This window comes from Condylura cristata, unplaced genomic scaffold (genome assembly GCF_000260355.1).
Source record: "Condylura cristata isolate star-nosed mole 26May11 unplaced genomic scaffold, ConCri1.0 scaffold00022, whole genome shotgun sequence".
Lineage (NCBI taxonomy): Eukaryota > Metazoa > Chordata > Mammalia > Eulipotyphla > Talpidae > Condylura > Condylura cristata.
Window position 1 is genome coordinate 26,083,131 of NW_004567123.1, and position 19,571 is coordinate 26,102,701.

The following is a 19,571-nucleotide window of genomic DNA, read 5'->3' on the forward strand; positions in this document are numbered from 1 at the left end:
ATCAGTCCATCCCATCCATCCCATCCATCCATCCATCCATCCATCCATCCATCCATCCATCCATCCATCCATCCATCCATCCATCCATCCATCCATCCACATGTTCCCATTTATTTTGCTTTTATTATGTGTCATGGCCTGTGTTACTTGTCAAGAGAGGATGAAGAGACATGGTACTTATCTTTGGGCTACTTCAGTGTAGAGCAGAAAAAAGACATATAAACAGATCATTACAGCACAGTTTGCTAAGTATAATAATAAAAGCTTTTGCACGGAAGGCATTTTGGTTGTAAAGATTAAACGAGATCAAATGTGTGAAAATACTTTGTGAGCTAATCACATATCAGCCATCATTTTAATCTTCATAGCAGCTCCAGGAGAAAGGTTTGGATTATTATTACCTTAATTTTTTTTGTATTACAAACATTATCTGAACACTACAAGTTATAAAATAGAGAAAATGAAGAATTCACCTGCAATTCAGTTGCTTTAATATTGATTTATTTTTATATTATGCTTGTATTCATTATTGTTTTTATTCCTGGATTTTTATTTTTTCACGTAGAAGTCATACTGCATATGTCATGTTACTGATTTTTTTTTCTCTTTAAGTTAAATGATTTTTTCCACGTATAAATCTATTTCTGGGGTCACATACACTGTAGAGGGCTTGCCGTCATAAGAGCTGACATGTCTCGGTGTCAGTTCTGGCTAAAACTCCTCAATCCAACCACTTGTCACTTGTACTGCTGTTGGCCCAATAGAAGCCACTAGAAACTATCTGTTTCTGGATTATTGAAATAGCCTTAGTACTGGTTTCTCTGCTTCAACCCTTGTTTTCCTGAAGTCTATTCTCAAAATGTCAGCCTGAGTGATGATTCTTTTTTGCAACCCAAGTCACCTGGTCTCACTCATCTGTCTGGAACATTCCATTGGTTTCATAGACAAAGCCAACATCTTCCTGCAACCTACAATAGCCGATACAATTTGGGTCACTGACCTCATCTCCTATTCTTCCGTAGGTCACTTTGTTTTAGTGCCACTGGTCTCCTTGCTGCTCCTCAGCTATACCAGGGTCTCAGCAGTTGCTGTTTCCCTCTGCCTGGAATGATCTTTCCACTTTGATCTCTGCTCAAATGTTGCCTGATTAAGGGAGTCAGGGAGTCACTGGCTCTGTCCCCTGCTTATCCTGCTTGATTTCTTCTGTTTTTCTTGTTTCACATAAGTCACTGACTGCCTGTACCCATCCCCCATACAGAGTGTATGCATCAGAGTATAAACACATTTGTATCTGTACATACGTATGTCTATGTATATAGATAACTATATATTGATATATACACACATATGTATTTTTTTGTTACCCACCCTCATGATAAACCATGAATCCTATGCCATGAGATCCAGAGTGGGATCTGAGCTTTATTTCACATTCAATGAATAGATATTTCTACTTTTGTCGACTTTCTTATAATCATCTCCTCCTAAGACATAGGACTATATTCTACTTGAAGCTTTTCTCCAACAAGCTAAAAATAATTTAACAGCCCACTTACTATTCGAAACTCAATTTCTTCATCCATAAAGTGGGTTTGATAATAGTATACATCCTGTAGGGTAATTAGAAATGAAGATGGTAATGCAGTTGAGTCCAAGGGATAGTGCTTGCCTCACAGAGTCATTTCTTAATGGAATTTTAAGTATGGTGACATCAGCCAAATCAGGATTTAATGGGTTGTTTACACAAAGCACTTAGAACAGTGCCTACAACATAGTAAATGCTATATAGGTATAGGCCTAATACTAACTATTGTTGCTGTTATTATTACTTGATTCACTGTCAAGAGTTTTGCAATCTCTGGCAGTCTCAGTGCCTCAGATCTACAATGGGGATAAAGTAGCTATTATGGCAATTAAATTAGAGACAGTGTGTAACAAGCCTATGATTGAAGAGTCTATTCATGATTTCTGTATGTGGGACAATCAGGTTATTTCATCTTAAAACTACTAGGTAGGGCCCTCCCTGGTGGTGCAGTGGGTTAAAGCACAGCACTAAGAAGCTAAAGCCACTTCAGCATGAGTCTGATCCCTGTCCTGGAGGTGACCACATGGTGCGGCAGACCTCTCCTGACCTGCTTGCTTCTCCCTCAGCAGTGTACTTCATTGGTCCATCTGTTCTGTATCCCACTCTGTCTCTGATGAATCCTCTCACCGCCCCTGCACCTCTGGTCTGTACCCCAGTGCTGTATGCATAAATAGATAAATCTTTTTAAAAAAGTACCAGACAATGTTTTGATGAACATCCTTGTGTATGATGTTTTATTTCCACACACCTGGATTGTTTCTTTACCTTGAAATACCAGAATCAGTACTATTGAACTGTGCACAAATGTCCATGGCTCTTACTACGTAGGTAGATAATTTCCTATCCTTATTTTGCAGACAGTAGTTCTGGCTATTTGGCTGCGAATGTGAGCATCAAGGTTAGCAATCAGAGGACCCTCTATTTTGCTGTCTCCCCTTCTGGTTAGCCATTAGATAATTGGTGAGGCCATCTACTGCCTAGGAGCTTACCAGTTTAAAAACAACAAATGTTTGTTTCATAGTTCCATCAGTCAGGAACCTGGTGCTTCTGAATCATTGTTTCTCAGAGTTTGCAATCATTTCAAGGCTGGACCAGGGCTGGAGAATCATCTTCCAATTTCACTCATGTGGCTGCTGGCAGGGATTTGGTTTATCTCCTGCAGACCTGCCCATAGCCAGTGACCTGAGTGTCCTCACATGTGACAGCCAGTTTCTCTTGCAGGAAGTGATCCAAGTGAGGGAGTGAGAGAGACTGAGACAGAAGATGCACCCTTTATAACCTTATCTCCAGAGTAACTCACCAACATTCCTGCTGTTCTATTAGTCACACAGCCAGATGCTGGCAATGAGGTGCAGAACCACATGAGTGTGGATGGTCATAGGTGGGGATCATGGGAGGTCATTTGGGGACTGGCCTCCACAAGAGTGAACTGTGGGGTCACAGTTGTATCTTTGTCATCTCCCCTCCACTCCTCATTCCTTAGCCATGTTCTGTCATGCTTGGCACCTGCTTTCTGACATGATGGACAATTAAGAACTTACTCTGTGTCAGGTACTGTGCTAGTTGTGTTCACAGACACATTTAGCATGCATACCACCAACTAACTCCATCTTGCAGAAAGGAAGACTGAAGCAGAGATACAAAGTGATTTACTCAAAGAAGATCACAGGGTAAGACAGAATCAAGACTACAGATTCTTGTCCTTTCTACTACAGTGGGGGCCTTCTTGGCAGATGCTCAGTCTATTACTACCACTCAGCTTTTGGAAGCACAAACTGCTGTCATTCAGGGGACAGTTGCCACACGGGTCCTCATTTGACTGGAAACTACTGGTTAGTGAGAGTATAGAGAGGAGACTGCCGTGTTTGCTCAGCCTGCTAATGCCAGAGTCCAGTGAGACATTCAACAGCAACAACAAAGCATGATTGGGGAGAACAATCCCAGCTTTTGATGTGAGCTTTATTGATCTCTGAAATCTCTTAATTCCTGTATTTTTGGGGGGTGGTTTTATTACCTGTGATTACCGGTATTAAAGGTAAACTGTAACCGCTGCTCAGATTGAGCCGCGTCGTTTCAGAATCAGGCAGGGTTCCCAGAGCTGCTCTGCCTGTCAGTTTTGATGGGATTTTCTTATATCAGCTTTCTAAGAAATCTCACTTAAATCTCTCTAGCTTTCTGAAGGCACTACAAAAGGAAGGGTTATTATTATTATTTTTGGTTAATTCAGAAAAGCAGAGGAGTGTGGTTGTCACGAGAATTAATTCTCCTGCTTCAGGAGTGCGACTGACAGAAGGAGCCAGCTGTTCCCTCTTCCTGCATCACCGAGAGGCGCTTCTCTTGCTGTGTGTTCCCAGCTGATGACTGAGCATGGTGGGGGTCTAAAGAGGGCCATTCTTGCAAGAAGTGGGACTCCTCTAAACAGCTCTCTGGTAGGCAGAAAGATGACCTCCTCCAGATGTCCACAGAGCTCTGTGGTAGGCAGAAAGATGACCTGCCCCAGATGTTCACATCTGGAACCTGTGAGCCTGGCCCTCACATGGGAAAAGGGAGTGACAGTGAGGGCAGAAATGACGTTGCTACCCCTGACCTCTAGGTGGACAGAGCATGGGGCTTCTGCAGGTGGGCCTCGCTGAGTCACAGGGCTCCCTAAAACTGGAGAAGTTGGGATCAAAGAGGGGGATGTGAGGATGGTGGAAGGTCAGACAAACAAGACATGGAATTTGACATGGAAAGGACTTGAGCTGCTGCTGCTGCTGACTTTGGAGGTGGACAATGGGGCTGTGAGCCAAGAGGGCCAGGTGGCCTGGGATGTGCCAAAGGGAATCAAATGGGTATCCCCTCACCCTCTCAGACAGGGACACAGCACTGTCCACATGTTGATGTCAGCTCTGCCTTCCTAATAGCTGCAGGAATGGTCATGGAATGCATGTGTGTTGTTTTAAGGTGTTAGGTTTGTGGTGATTTGCTACAGAAATGGTAGAAATGGATACAACTGCCTATCAGCTTTGCTGAGACTTGCTTAGTACTACAGTCCTGCATTTTGTAAAGATGTTTTGGGGTCACCAGCAGACCATGTATATGGTGGTAGCCCCCATAAGCTCCCCCTTCTAGCCTAGGGGTGTAGTAGGCTGAACCACCTAGGTTTGTGTCATTATTATCTTAGATGCTTGCAAAACAAAGTGCGACTTTTCAACACATTGATTTCCAAATCTCCTGCCAGAATTTCCTGTCAGAGCTCCAGCAGCATAAATCCAATCACTGTCCACCTTCATCCATCTGTGTGTCTCGTCCGCATTTCAAACTGAATGTAGTCCGAGCTTGTCTTGGCTTCTCTTTAAGTCTTGTTCCACCACTTGGGTTCCCTTACTGAGTCAGTGGTGCCCACATCCTTGTATTTCAGGATGAAAGGATGGCGTTGTCACCCTGGACACCTAACTGGTCACTCCAGCTCCTCATGTGTTGAAAACCCACACCTTGTTCATGTAACAATGATCGGTGGTTGTGGAACAAATCTCACCATCCTAAAACAACACTTACTAGCTCCATTTCAGTGGGTGAGGGGCCACTGGACTACATCTTTTGGCTCAAAGTCTGTCACACCACTTACATCAAAGTCTCAGCTGGGTCTGTTGACAGCTCTAGACTCAACTGCAGGAAAATCTGCTTCCACATCCATGCATGTGGCTGATGGTAGGATTCTGTTCCTTGCTGGGGGTTAACTGGAGGCCTTGTTCAACTCCTTGCCATGTAGACCCTTCCCAGAGGGAAGATAATATCATGGCACCTTGAAATGAGTGAGAAAGTGAGAAAAAGCCAAGAGAGGTAGAAAAGACTTGTTATCATTTGTTAGGAATAAGTCAGTAAGTCAAGCCACATTCTGTGTTTGTGTGTATGTATATCTGCACCTGTGTGCTTTACATGAATACCAGATGCATGAATACCAGACAGTGGTCATCACTGGGAACATCTTAGCAGTGACCCGCACAATGTCTCAACAATGGCTGCGACCTGCAGGCTGTTGCTTCTCGCTCTCTACTCTCATGGCCATAGCACCTTGGCTATTCCTGCCTCTCCAGCTCTCTGTTCCCTTTCCTAGTCACTGTCATCTTTCCCTTGGACAATGCAAAGACTCCCAGCTGTTTTCCCTCCCTTCTCTCCCTCCTGCCATCCAGGCCTTATTTCTGGCTTTGCAGAGGTGGCGAGAATGGGTGGCAGTGGTGTGTGGTGGGCAGTGGGCCTGGTTGTGGACCCATCCATTGGGGTAGGAGTGGTGTGGCCCATTGTCAGAGTGGCCATTGTCCATAAATAATGAGTCTCAGAAGCCTGCTCTGGGGTGATGGGGAAGCAGACAGGTAGGAACAGGGAGAGAGCTGGCTTTTGTGGACAGTGCTGTTCAATTCCTGGAATAGGGCTTGGAATACCAGCCACAGGCTGCTGACTGCAGCTGCCCAGGGATGGCTGAGGGTTGTAGGCTGATGAGTGTTGTGGACGTCATGTGGGGTGAGCCCATGGGCCAGGGCTGGGCACCAGCTGTCCTGAGCCCTGCTTTTGAGCAGGCATCTGGGGTCCTCTGACTACTCCATGTACTCGGCCTTACAGGTTGTTGGATTGGCATCCCACAGAGATGGAAGTGCCCACTGGGAGCAGGGATCCTTCAGGTTGTCTTTAGTGGTTGTGAGAAATTTGCTTCACTGGTAGGTCATGTTCTGCCAGATTTTCCATTTAAAGGACTTGTCCCATTAAAAAAACACAGCAAAGTGGAGTGAATGGCTCTGGAGCAGATGACTCTAAGATTAAATCCCAGCTCTGCCATGGATTGGCTGTGCAATCCTTGGAAGGTTACCTAACCTCTCTGAACCTCAACTTTTGGTTTGTAAAATGGGGACAGGAAGGCTTGTGAAAATATTCAGATACACACAGCCCGACACTCATCTTGGGGCAGGAATTCAAACCCCACTGCTTGGGATGAGATGAGAGGTATTGAGAACACTCAGAATCTCCAGAGGGACCCACCATGGAGGTGGCTTCTTCACTGTGCAGCACAGGAAGGACACAGATGGTGTCTGTTGGCGCTGGGTCATCAGTGTGAAGAGCAGGACTCTGGCAGGGAAAGCCTGTCTATTCTTCACAGGTGTCTTTGGAGCGGTGCAGAGTGAGAATAACAATAAGAGCTGATCTTTTTTCCAAGCTCCTCTCTTACATTAACTCAACCCTCACAACCCTGGGAGGTAGGAATTCTCCTCATTTCACGTTATGCATGAGGAAATTAAAACCCAGAGGGGTTAAGTAACTTACTCAAAGTTGCTCAGCTCTTAAGTGGCACTGGAGTTGAGTTCATTTGTTTGGCCTTTACCCCACAGTGACTTTAGAGACTCGACAAATCCCTCTGTTGTTCTTATAGACTGGGAGTTAAACAGCCCCTCCAGGCTGACCTGGATGAGGCGGTGCATTCATTATACAGAGTCAAGAGTCTGGAGTTAAAGCAGCACAATCTGGTATGCCAGTGTTTTGCTAACTTGCGCATCAACAGGACTTGCTCCTACTGAAGGTGGCTGCAAACTCCACAGCGTGCACTAAATGCATACGTAGCAGACAGTGAGTGCCTGCTGTGTGCCATGCAGAGTGCCAGCTATTCAAGGGAGGACAAAGATCCCTTTCCTTTGTGGGTGCTGGGATATGCTGACAGTCTAGCTGAATGACTGGCATTTCAGGAAGGCAGATTTTGATTCCACAAAAGGAAAAGTTTTCTACCTCTCAGAGCTGTCCTGGAAGGCCATACATTTCCTGTGGAGGGGATGAGTTTCCTGGCCTGGTAGGTGTTCAAGGAAAGCCAGAATGGCCACTTGGTGGGGATATTGTCGAGAGTATTAGAGAAGTGCTTGCAGGAGCAGATTATTAAAGTCCTTTCCAATCCCTAGGAATTAACATTAGAGACGCCTGGCTGCACAAACGAGATAGAAATACAAGACAGCACCTTCTTCAAGCCCGTGGCTAGAGGGCAGTGGGAGGAGGAGAGGGCAAAGGTTGGGGTTCGTAGCCTCTCCTGACTTGGGGTGGAGGGGGAGCTCATTTGAAGGGGTCTTCCACAGCTAGAAATCACTCCTCAAATGGACGAAACACTCGCGGCAGCCTCTGGAGCCACGCAGCACTGCTGGGGAGAGGCGTCCCCGGAATGGTTGTTACCCGCCACTTGGACAGGATGTGTCGCAGACAAAGCCTTGTTTTTCTGCTGTAGGAATTAAAGTTCACAGGCAGCTGCAAGGAAATCAATACGGAGCTGCTAAACCCTTAATGAACGACAGCAAAAGGCTGATCGTTTTACCTAAAACAGCTTTTTCAAAGCTGCTCGTCTGGGGTGAGAACGTTAACGAGAATTGATTGAGTTCCTATGAGGTGTGGTTTCCAGAGCGCTGCAGTGTGTAGGAAAAACGGTTGCCATGGGTTCAGGTCCTGTGTGGCAACAGAGCCTGTGGCTGTGGCCTTGGTGGGGGGTCAGAGGGGCCTCAACTTTTAGGTCTTAAGGACCCCGTCCCTCTTTCCCAACCCTGGGTCCTCTGGCCCGGAGATGAGACACAAGTCAGCCTTTGAAGATGATGCAAATAGAGTGAAGTAAATATTGTAAATGGGATCCTAGGCAAAAGGACTTAGTACCTTTTTCAAATTTGGAAAGTACTCAAAGCAGAGAAAAATCGTTTACTCATCAAATAGATTTAGGTCATTTTTTGATTGTGTGTGGTGCTAAGGTAAAGACCTTGGTATAAAGGCTGGAGGAGTCAGGATTTTCAGTTAACAAATAAACGACTGAAATAGGCAGGTATAGAGGCTGTTGAGTCAATTTTTAGCAATAGTTGTAAGATGCTCACTCCGATCGTTGGCTATATCATGCTATAATTTCACAAAAAGTGACTAACTTACGGAATTCACAATTAAGACTGTGTAATCCTTTCCTAAATCTAGGAAAGTATTTCTAAATTCACAACTCAGGGCTAACCAGTTCACAAAATATTAAAGATTTAGCTGACCCAAGATTTTTTAAAAGGTGTGTGTTTAAGTCAGTAAACACTGATTACATATACTTATATATTGTGTGTAAAGGAGCACATTAGGCAATGTTGAGATACTTTCGGAATTATTGACAGTCCATTGGAAACAAAAGATTACATTGAAGCTCTGTGCTTTGTATGGTTGATTGTTTGATTGTTTTCTTTAATAATAGTAACCAAAATAAGCCGCCTGAGCTCACAGAACCCCAGCTCAAGACCCTGTGGGGGAAGTGGAATTGGAGAAACCTGCTCTGGCTAGTAGCCTTAATGTAATTAGGTTTCTTGTTTCCTAGTGACTTTTGTTTAAAACTGAGTTTATTTTTATCAGCTGAACCTGCAACTCTACAGAGAGAACGAGCAAGTGGCAGAGGGAGCTGGTGCCTCAGAGGGAGCCGGTGCCCCGTAGGGAGACATGGCTGAGTACAGTGACAGGCATGGACACCCTGGGTCAGCTTCCCTCCCTCGGGGCTGGACGTGTAGGTTGTGGTTTCCTTTTTTTTTTTTTAATTTGTTAGTTTATTTTTGCATCATTTTGAGCCTTTTCCCATCATTTTGAGCCTGTTGAATCCCCGTGGACTCCTGACCACCAAATCACCTGTGTGCCATCACCATAGTCCTATGCGCCATCCCCTCATCCCCTTCCATTTTTGATCCCATTACCCACTCTACCCCCTTCTTTAGGGCTTGGGCAGAACCTTGAAGGCTAACGGGAAAGGATGTTTCCCGTGGTGCTATCTGACTTCTCCCCATCCATCTGGGGTGGGGTGGGGGCACAAAATTTCTGCCCTGTTTCCAAGGCAACGGTGTGAGAATCAGATGAAGTCACAACCCTAGAAGTGGTTGGGAAATGGAATCACTTCTTTTCACCAAATAGGATGAGTTACTTTTATTTGCAACCTGGGGGAGGAAGCCTGGTAATAGGAGAAACACTAAGCTGGGAAGTGGCTTTGTGGGATCTGGTGTCCCCCAACCCAAGAAGACGACAAAATCACTTCCACCCTCAGGGTGTCCCTGTAAGCAAGTCTTAAGCTTCTTTACACATGAAGAGATTCAGCAGGATGCCTGCAAGGTCCAGGGCTTCCTGGAAATCCAGGGCAAACCTAGATGAGCTGTTACAACAAACCCCAGTTCCCGCAGCACCACGGACAGCGTTTAACATGGCGGGTCTGAGCCGGCGGATCCCAGCGTGGTCTGTTGCTGCCCTAGGATTCACGTTCTTTCCTGTATCTCTTTCTGCTTAAGCCCTGCGTGGCCAGACAGAATGTTCATGGACCACATGCCCAGGACCTGCGGTCATCAGCACACTGGTGTTTAACAGGAAACAGAAGGCTCTGCTGTCGAGGTGTGTTCTTTGTCCTAATGCCTGAGATTCTAATCCCTGATGGTTCTTTCTGAAGGGTTATCTTAAGAATATATACAAGTTGGGCCTCCCTGGTGGCGCAGCGGGTTAAAGCACAGCACTGAGAAGCTAAAGCCACTTCCGCATGAGTTCGATCCCCACCTGCCCCGGAGGTGACCACATGGCGCGGCAGACCTCTCCTGACCCGCCCGCTGCTCCCCTCAGCAGTGTATTTCGTCGATCTGCCTGTTCTGCTCCCCATTCTGTCTCTGGTGAAGCCTCTCACCACCCCTCAGCCTCTGGCCTGTACCCCGGTTCTGTATGCACAAATAAATTTAAAAAAAGAATATAAGTTGGATGTGGGTCAGGATAAAGCCCTACTTTATTAGCCAAGTGATGCATGGGCTGGCATCTTTATAGGAGTTGTTTAACCCTGTTCAGTGGCTCTTAAACTTTAAGAGCAGGGGCAGCTTATTAAAAAGGTACTTTTGTGGACATGCCAGTGGATAGCCTGATTCATGTGTCCTTGGAAGAGCCTGACACTTCTATCTGTGTGATCTGGCTAAGTCATCCCTTCCCTCAATCAGCTTTGGAACTGGCCTTCTTTGCACAACAGCCTGAAGTGACTTCCCATCAGCTCCTGAGTCAGCTTGGTCTCTTTAGCCCAGCAGAGGAGGTCCTCCAGAGGCTGGCCCTGGAGTCCCTCTCTGTCTCCTGCACTCTGGCAGACCTGGTCTGTGTGCAGTTTCCTGGCTCAGGGTGCTGTTAATGCCTCCTGCCACCACCACCCCACTGCCACCATTCTCTCCTCCTCTCCTCATTCACTTGTTCCTGCCTCCTGCTCTTTCTCCATTCTGTTCAGGACCCCCTTCTCCAGAAAGATGCTCCCACTTGTCCTCATGCTCACTCACTTCAGTACTGTTGGAACCCACTAGAGCCTGCCTTTACCAAGACTGTGAGTCTGTTCTCTCATCTCTTAAGACTCTGCGGTGCTTGCTGAAAAACAGGCTGGGCCAGGACCAGATGTGGGGCAGGGCTGCTGTTTACTTCGTGTTGGCTGTGCGAACTCCCATAAGCCCACTGTGACAGTGATCCCCCACCCTCGGAGCACAATAGGTTGTGGAACAGGGAACTCAGCAATATCACAATCATCAGTTTCAATTGCCCTGGTGAGAAGGGATTAGGGAATAGCAAACTGACAACCCTGCTTATTCTAAGGGCTAAATTAGGAACAAGATTGGCATGCTGGTAGGAAAAAGAGCTTGTCTGAGAGAGGGAGTAACTTAGAGGGAAATTTGAGGGTATGCATGCAATGCCGTTAGAAGCTGAAGTCAGAGGAGTAGACTCGGAAACGAACGGCGTGGCAGGATTAAACTCATTTCTAGCCTTCCTCTAGTTTTAAGTTTAATAAATTGCTAAATTTCGAACAGCAAGAACCTGTTTATTGCCATTGTGTCGTTAGTTCCTGGCATGTAGTTCCTGGCAACTCAAAAATATTTATAGCATTGGTGAATGATACTCAGAAAACTGCTTTCTGCCTCTCCTTTCCACAGCTGCTTTCTGTGTACTCCACCCTAATTCTTTAGGGCACTCTGCCATTCTGCATTCCATATTCTTGCTGGCACAAAAGTGAGTCCCAGTTTCGTCTACCCCCTTTCTCTTTGTTTCCTCCAGAACTATGTGGGCTCTGGTCTGTCTTTGGGATAGAATCCTGCCATTGAGCCTAGATGCTGGGCTTTATCTATATAATGTTTGGCATTTAAACCTCGATGTGCCCAATTCATGGGCTTTATCTACCATCTGCCCCCTTGTGCTGTTGTCTTGGGCCCTGGGGAGAAACTGCCCACTCTCTTGTGTCTCTTGACTTTGGTTGGGCCCAGCTGGTTCAGTCTCAGCCCTCATTGGAAGAGGACCTCTTGAAAGGACTGGCATCCGTACCTCACCCCCCCACCCCCATGGCTTCCATCCCCTGCTTTCAGATATCAGAGTGGGCCAGAGTGGACCTGCTGCTTCCCTGGAGCCCAGAATGGCTCTCCTCTTTATCTGAAAGTTGAAAAGACCCATACGTATACGTATATAAAAGTCTTGGGTTTTGCAGTGTTATGTGTAGATTGGCAGAAACACAGACACATAGATGAAATGAATAAAATAGACAGCCCAGAAATGAACCCACACAGCACGGTCAACTGCTTTTCATGAAAGCAGCAAGAATACACAATGGAGTGAGGATAGTCTGGGAAAACCAGATATCCACATGCAGAAGAATAAAATTGAAACCTTATCTTGCACCATACACAAAAATTAACTCAAAATGGATTAAATACTTAAATATAAGACCCCAAAACCATAAAGCTCCTAGAAGAAAATGGGGGAAAAGCTACTTGCTGATGGTCTTGGCAATGAGATTTTGTATAAGATAATAAATAAACTCATAGGCAACAAAATAAAACGAAAAATAACCAAGTGAGACTATATAAGTTTAACTAGAAAGTTTATGTACATCAAAGAAAGCCATCACCAAAATCAAAGACAATTTACACAAAGGAAGAGAATATTTGCATATATGTGATGCAGGATTAATACTAAAATTTATAAAGAACTCCTAAAAATAAAAAAAAAAAAACCCATACCTCCCTCCCCAATAAAACCTAACAATTTGCCAATTGAAAATGGGTCAAGAATCTGAATAGACATTCCCCAAGAATACATACAAATCACTAGGAAAGTGTAAACCCTCTCATACCATAATGTTTGTCTATTATCAAAAATACAAGAGAATACAAACAAGTGTTGGAGAGGACATGGAGAAAAGGGAGCACTTGTGTTCTAGGTGGGATTGTAAAATGGTACAGCACCTATGGAAAACAGTCTTGAGATTCCGCAAAAAAAACTAAAAGTGGAACTACCATATGATCAGCAATCTACTCCTGAGCATACAGCCAAAGATTATGTAATCACCCTCTTGAAGAAATCGCTGTATCCCGTCCATTGCAATATTTTTACAAAAGCCAATATATGAAACAATCTAGTGTCTGTGGATGAATGAATAGGGAAAGACAATGTGGTATTAATTTATAGTGGAATATTATTCAGCTGTGAAAAAGGAAATTCTGACAGGACATCATTTGAGTGAAACAGAGAGATGAATACTGCATGGAATCACTATGTGGAATCTTAAAATCAGTCATTCTTACAGACAGTAGAATGTTTGTTGCCAGGACCTTGGTGGCTGGGAAAAGGTGACACATTGGTGGGAGGAGCATACACTTTCAGTTGTAAGAAGAATAAATTCTGAGACTCTGATATAAAACATTGTACTTAGATAATACTGTGTTGTATTTTTGACATTTGCTAATAGATTTTAAGTATCCTCACAAAAAAATGGTAATTATGTGAGGTGGTAGACGGGCATCAAAGCATCATGTTGCACATTTTTTTTAAAGATTTATTTATTTGTTCATACAGAGCTGGGGTACAGGCCAGAGGGGCAGGAGCGGTGAGAGGATTCACCAGAGACAGAGTGGGGAGCAGAACAGGCAGATCCACGAAGTACACTGCTGAGGGGAGCAGCGGGCGGGTCAGGAGAGGTCTGCGGGCCATGTGGGTCACCTTCAGGGCAGTATTGAACTCACACTGAAGCAGCTGTGGCTTGTTTGCAGTGCTGGGCTTTAATCCATTGTGCCACCAGGGAGGGCCCATGTTGCACATTTTAAAGAGTAAGATTTTAGTTGTCAATTATCCCTCGATAAAGATAAAGAAAGGGCTTGAATTTGTTTGATACAAAGTCACAGAAATTAGGTTTCTAGGGGCTTTCCGTGGAAACCATTACATCTGGATCAGAACTGGCCACTTTGGAGAAATCAGTCATATTCGATGCACTGCATGTGTGAGCAGGGAGGTAGAGATGACATGTCTGTGTGTTGGAGGCAAACACATGCATGTGTACACACTGGTGGTGTGTATGTGTGTGGGTATGGGAGCACTGGCGAATGTGTGGGTGCGTGGCATGTGTAGCATGTAGATGTGTGGTGTGTGTAATATATGCACATGCATGGTCATGTAAGGGGCGTTGGGGGTATGCATGGTGTATGTCGATGTCGGGGGCCTGAGGCCAGGGAGGGTGGAGGGGTGTTGGGCAGCTAGGGCAGAGGGGATCGACTCCCAGACAGCAGGGCAGAGGCGGCCCTGTCACCTCCAGGAGGAAGAGGGCTTCCCAGGGGCTGGGTGCCGTTTGCTCTAACTCCCCCTTTCAAATATACACTGGATCTCTGAGTGATGACTAGAATAAAGTGAAGCTGGAGCCTCTTCCTGGATCTCTCAGTGTCCAATGGATATTCCAAACTGCACCCCAGAGACCCGGCTTCCTAAATCTAACTCCTTCAGTCCTTGTCATCCTGACAGCCAGCCCACCCCCAAATCTCCAACTCTTGGGAGAGCTCTATTAGGTCACTGGGGGACAAGAGTCCCTTTTCACCTCTCCCCACAGTTCAGGTACTGAATTTTTGCTATGTTAGCAAATTTGATGGATGGTAGCGAATGCTGGAGGATAAAATATTGCAATCAGAAGCATGTCCCCTCCCTCCCTCTCTCTTTCTCTCCTCTTCTGTCCCTGGATCTGGTACTCACTGATTTTGTGGACTCAGCAGATGGATGGATGGCTTTTGCTAATGCTTTGCTGAAGTGATAGACTGTATGGCAGGAATAACCCCGGATGCTCTCCAGAAAAAGAGGAACAGGAATAACTCAGAGAAGTGGAGGAATCGCGCGGGGGCGGGCATAAATCAGAGTGAAACAGACAGTTCTGCTGGGGCCGGCCCATGTCCTCAGTCAGACACCAAGTCCTCGCTTGTGGGCCAAGTGGTTCACTGCTTATTAAACGACCTCCTCTTCCCCTACCTCACCTTTGCCTCAAAGCAGGACAATTGCAACAGGCTCCTAGCTCACGGCTCTGCTCACTCCTTCCATCTAGCACCAAGTCATGAAGAACTCCTAAGGCACAGCTCCTGCCCTTCCCTGGTGCTTCCTCACTCCCCTACCTTCCATGGCTCCCCACTGTCCACTAAGTCCTATGCCTAAAGTCTCACCATGACAGCAGTCCATCTCCTACCATGTTGGATACACTTATCGTCAGTCAATTGCACAAAAATATTCTGAAACATGGATTTCTGGTCTTTGTTTATTGTTCTTTCCCCAGACTGTCTTCTCCTCTTCTCCCATCTTAGGTTTTGAACATCCTATCTGACACTTAGGGCCCAACTCCAGTGTCATCTTTGCCATGATGCCTTTATAAGGCTCCTGTCAGATGTCATTTTCTCCCCTGTGACAGCACTTCTTTCTCGAGACCAGTGGTTACTCATGTTCACGTCTGTCTCTGTGAGCAGACATGTTCCTATTAGAATATGGACTTGTAAGGATGTCTCCATGCTGGTCTGCTGTCTCTTATGTTTAACATACATATAATGATGTATGTTACATATAACTAAGGCAATGCTTTGGTATCTGTTGAATTAAAGCAATTGCAAAATATTCTACCTGAGATGGCAAAATTAGGGCTTCAACAGTTCAGCGTGAACTACACTTTTATGAAGAAAATTGTCTTGAAGGAGATGAGTTGAGTATGTACACTGTAGAGGATTTTTGAGCATACCATCTGAAGGCCTGTCACTGTTTTGTGCTCTGTCAGCTTTGGCTGTGTAACAACTAATCTCAAAAATCTTAGTGGTTTATCATCACACACGTTAATTTTATTGCTTGTAAGTCTGCGGATCACTTAGACTTTGCTCCAGACTAATGGAATAATGTAGAGGATTGAATAGTAGAGAGGGCAGGGTCATTCCCATGGACCCAGAAGTTGGGGTGACCACCAGGCAAGACCCCTCAGTTCCCCCAATTTTTCCCTCCAGGAATGTTATCCTTTGCCTGTCCAGCTATTGTATTTTGGAAGCTGGTGAGTTGCTTTTTAGTTGCAGGGTCCACAGATGGAGAGGAATTGAGCTCCAGGATGGCCCAAACCCAGAGCCTCACCTATGCCTGATTTGGATGAGACTTGGGACTTTTGAAGTGATGATATTTACTTTTATTATCGTTTCCCCCAGACTTACAACAATTTATAGTTGTGTTGGGAACTTTTACACTGCGATGGAGACAGATAGCCCAGGCTAGATCCCGTCCAGATGCTGCTGCTGCTGACACTTCATTGGTGGCATTATTTACAGTACTGTATGGGATCCAGGAGTGCATTTCCTCACACACGGAGCATCACCTAGCAGCCAGCATCCATCACCTGCCAGCCGGCCTGTTCTTACCACCCCTCCCTCCTCCCCCCAGCCCTCTGCTGGCCGTCTTTCTTTTGTCAGTCTAGAGTTCTTGTCTTCTTTATATTTCACGAGCGAGTGAAATCTTCCGGTGTTTGTCTTTTTCTTTTTTTATTTCACAGAGCATAACTCCCTCCAGGTCCACCCATGTTATTGTAAACGGTCAAGAGTCCCCATCTTCTCTATCTATACAGGCCTGGCGCTCTTTAGATCAAATGTTGTATTAGGAGCTGGTGTGAGACCAGAGTTCAGAGATGTTGGGGTGAGGTGGGGTGGATGCATGCCAGAGACGGGCTGCAGGAGCCTCATCCTCTGCGGGTGCCAGCTGTGGCTGTTGAGTTCTCCATGCCAGCCGGGCTGCAACTCGGCCCCCCATGACAGGTCCCCACACATGCTTTGGGCTCTGCCCTGCCCATTTCAGATCCTGGCTGCCCCCAGACCCGCATGACCTGCCGGGGATAAACCTCTGCGTGTGGCCGTGGGCACGGAGGCTGGCAAGCAGCAACACCACACCAGGCACAGGCATCCCTCAGTGCGTGTGGGCGGCAGGAGACCAGGGTAATGTGTTCGCCCAGCGAGCAGCGCTGATGGATGGCAGGTGTCCCCCGGGCTCAATTAGGGTTCACAGCAGCACCCTCCCTTCATCTCTCGCAGGCACCCACCAAAATGTGGAAAAGGCTTAGATTAACATGTGAAGTCCACCAAAATGGGATTTTCAGCGTTGACCACATAAATATTCATAGCTTTGTGGCGGTGCCCAACACACCCCGGTGCTTCGGCTCCCCCACGCAGCGACCATCACGTGACACAGTGTTGGGACCCGCGAGAAGGACTCTGTTAGGAAAGGGCTTTGTGGACCCTCCCTGGTGGCGCAGTGGGTTAAAGCACTGCACTATGAAGCTTAAGCCACGTCCTCATGAGTTCGATTCCCGCCTGCCCTGGAGGAGACCACATGGCAAGGCAGACCTCTCCTGGCCCGCCCGCTGCTCCCCTCAGCAGTGGACTCGTCGATCTGCCTGTTCTGCTCCCCACTCTGTCTCTGGTGAATCCTCTCACCCTCTGCATCTCTGGCCTGTACCCTAGTTCTATATGAATAAATAAATAAATCTTTAAAAAAATAAATAAAAAAGAAAGGGCTCTGCTCACAGACAGCAGGCTGCTCCTCTGCCTTGCCAGCCCGTCCCCGCACGCAGAGCCCTGGCTTTATCCATCACGCTCACGTCCTTTTTTTCAGGAGAAAGGAATCGATAGAAATTGATTTGAAAATGTCAAACCTTATCAACTGCCAAGTGCCACTCCAAGACAGGTATTTTACGGATGGTGTCAGTGCTTGATCTCACGGAGGCTCTTCTCTTGTTTCTGACAGCCTGTGGCTTCACCAGTCAGCCCACAAATAGTCTCTGGGGCTTATTTGAAAGGGAGGTGGCACAGCCCAGGCTGAAGGCGTAGGTTCAGAAGCCACCTCTCTTGGGTCTAAATCCTGGCCCCACTCTTCGGTTGCTGGTTGACCCTAGGAAAGTTATTTAACTTCTCTGAGCCTCAGATGTCTCATCTAGCATGTTAGGCTAAGAGGATTATGCCCCAGGGCTGTGGGAAAAGTGATAGCCCATCAAGCCACGGATAAAATGTGTGGAATAGTGTGAGCGCATAGTAAATAGTACTACCTGTTGCTCCTCGGCTCCTCCGCCTCTTTATGAGGCGCTGAGGGTTATTAGGAAGGCCCCACACAGAGGCGGAGGGGCTCCTGGCAGTGGAGGAGAATAGAGGCTGGCCACTGATGTCCTGGTTGAATCTCAGCTCTGCTGCTATGAGCCCCATGATCTTGGGCAATTTTCCCGGAATTTGGTTTTGCCTGTAAAATGGGGGTAAAATCCCAGCGATTGACAAGTACACTTGTTCTGGGTTTCTAGTTGTAAAACTGTTGAGACCAGAAATATGTGGGTTACTTATTTCATGTTGCCCATGAAAAGGTGAACCCATGCTGATGACTGGTGAACCCTAACTGACAAATGTGAGGGACAGGAGAGGGGTTGTGTCAAGAGAGACATCTGGGGCAGAGATTGTCTTAACAGGTGCACAGGAGAGGCTGGATGGAACTGGGTTCTGGAAGGGAGTAGGCTTTGGAAACAGAGATCTGTGGCTGGCACTTCTTGGGTCTGATTTTCTGCAAATACAGATAGGTGCTTCTTAGAGACTTTAGAGTGGCCAAGGAGGGATTCTGGCATGAATTTGATCTCTGGGGGGATGTGGGCTAGTGGAGTCAGGTGTGTCATGGATGGGCGTTAGCAGCCATCTGGCTTCTAGGTTTGTCCACGCAGGAACACACGCCGCTCTTCAGAAATGGTGGTGACCCAGGCCAGGATGTTGGCCGTGGATGGAGAAAAGCAGACAGAGGCAATGTCATTTTTGCAGCTGTCAAGTCTCGCTGACTCATGCATGCAGTTCATTATTTCAATTATCCTAGGCTCTGGGGTTATGGCAGCACACAGAACAAGCAAAAATGCGCTTATACTGCTTCAGTGCTATGGGAGTAGAGTGCCAGGGTTGGACAAGGAATAAGGAGGACGATTCCCAGCTTTCCTGCCTGCGGGCCTGCCGTTCACTTGGTGAGACATTTAGAGGCCTTCCTCACAAGCTGCTAAGGTGTGTGGGCTTCCTGGTTCCTCTTCTCCCGTGAGAGGTTTTGGAACCTTGTCAGGTGCAGTCTGTGTGTCACCACCTGCGTGCCAGGGCAGACACAAGTGGGCTAAAGCGAGGGACTTCTTGGTGTCTGCACGATGTGCTCAGAGGTGACTGTCGCCATCCAGTCTTTCACTCAACCTGCGCGGCTCCCTCTGCGAGGCAGACCTGCATGGCGCTGGGGCTCAAGAAGGCCCCTTTTCCATTGTGACACTCCGCAAGGTGCTGCTCATGGCCAGTTCACTTCCTTGCTCTTTTGGCCCAGCGGTCCCACAGCCTGCTCTGAGCACATGGCAGCTCCCTGTGTGTCCCCCCCAAACAGGTGACCCGGCTCTACCACACTTACCATATGCGATCATCAAAACAGTGCTTTCTCCTTTTTACTCTCTGATTATGTCTTGCTGACCAAGCAACGTTGGATTATTAACACAGGGGAGAAAATTCTGCAAGAAAGGCATATCAGGAAGAAAGGTGGGCAGGCAGGACATTTTAGGCAGAGTTGGGGACCCATCTGAGGATGCCAGTCCGTCCACAGTTTATGCTTGGGATGCCCTTTGGGAGATGACTGGTGCTTTTGTGAATGTCTAACACCAGCTGGTGAGCCACCTTCA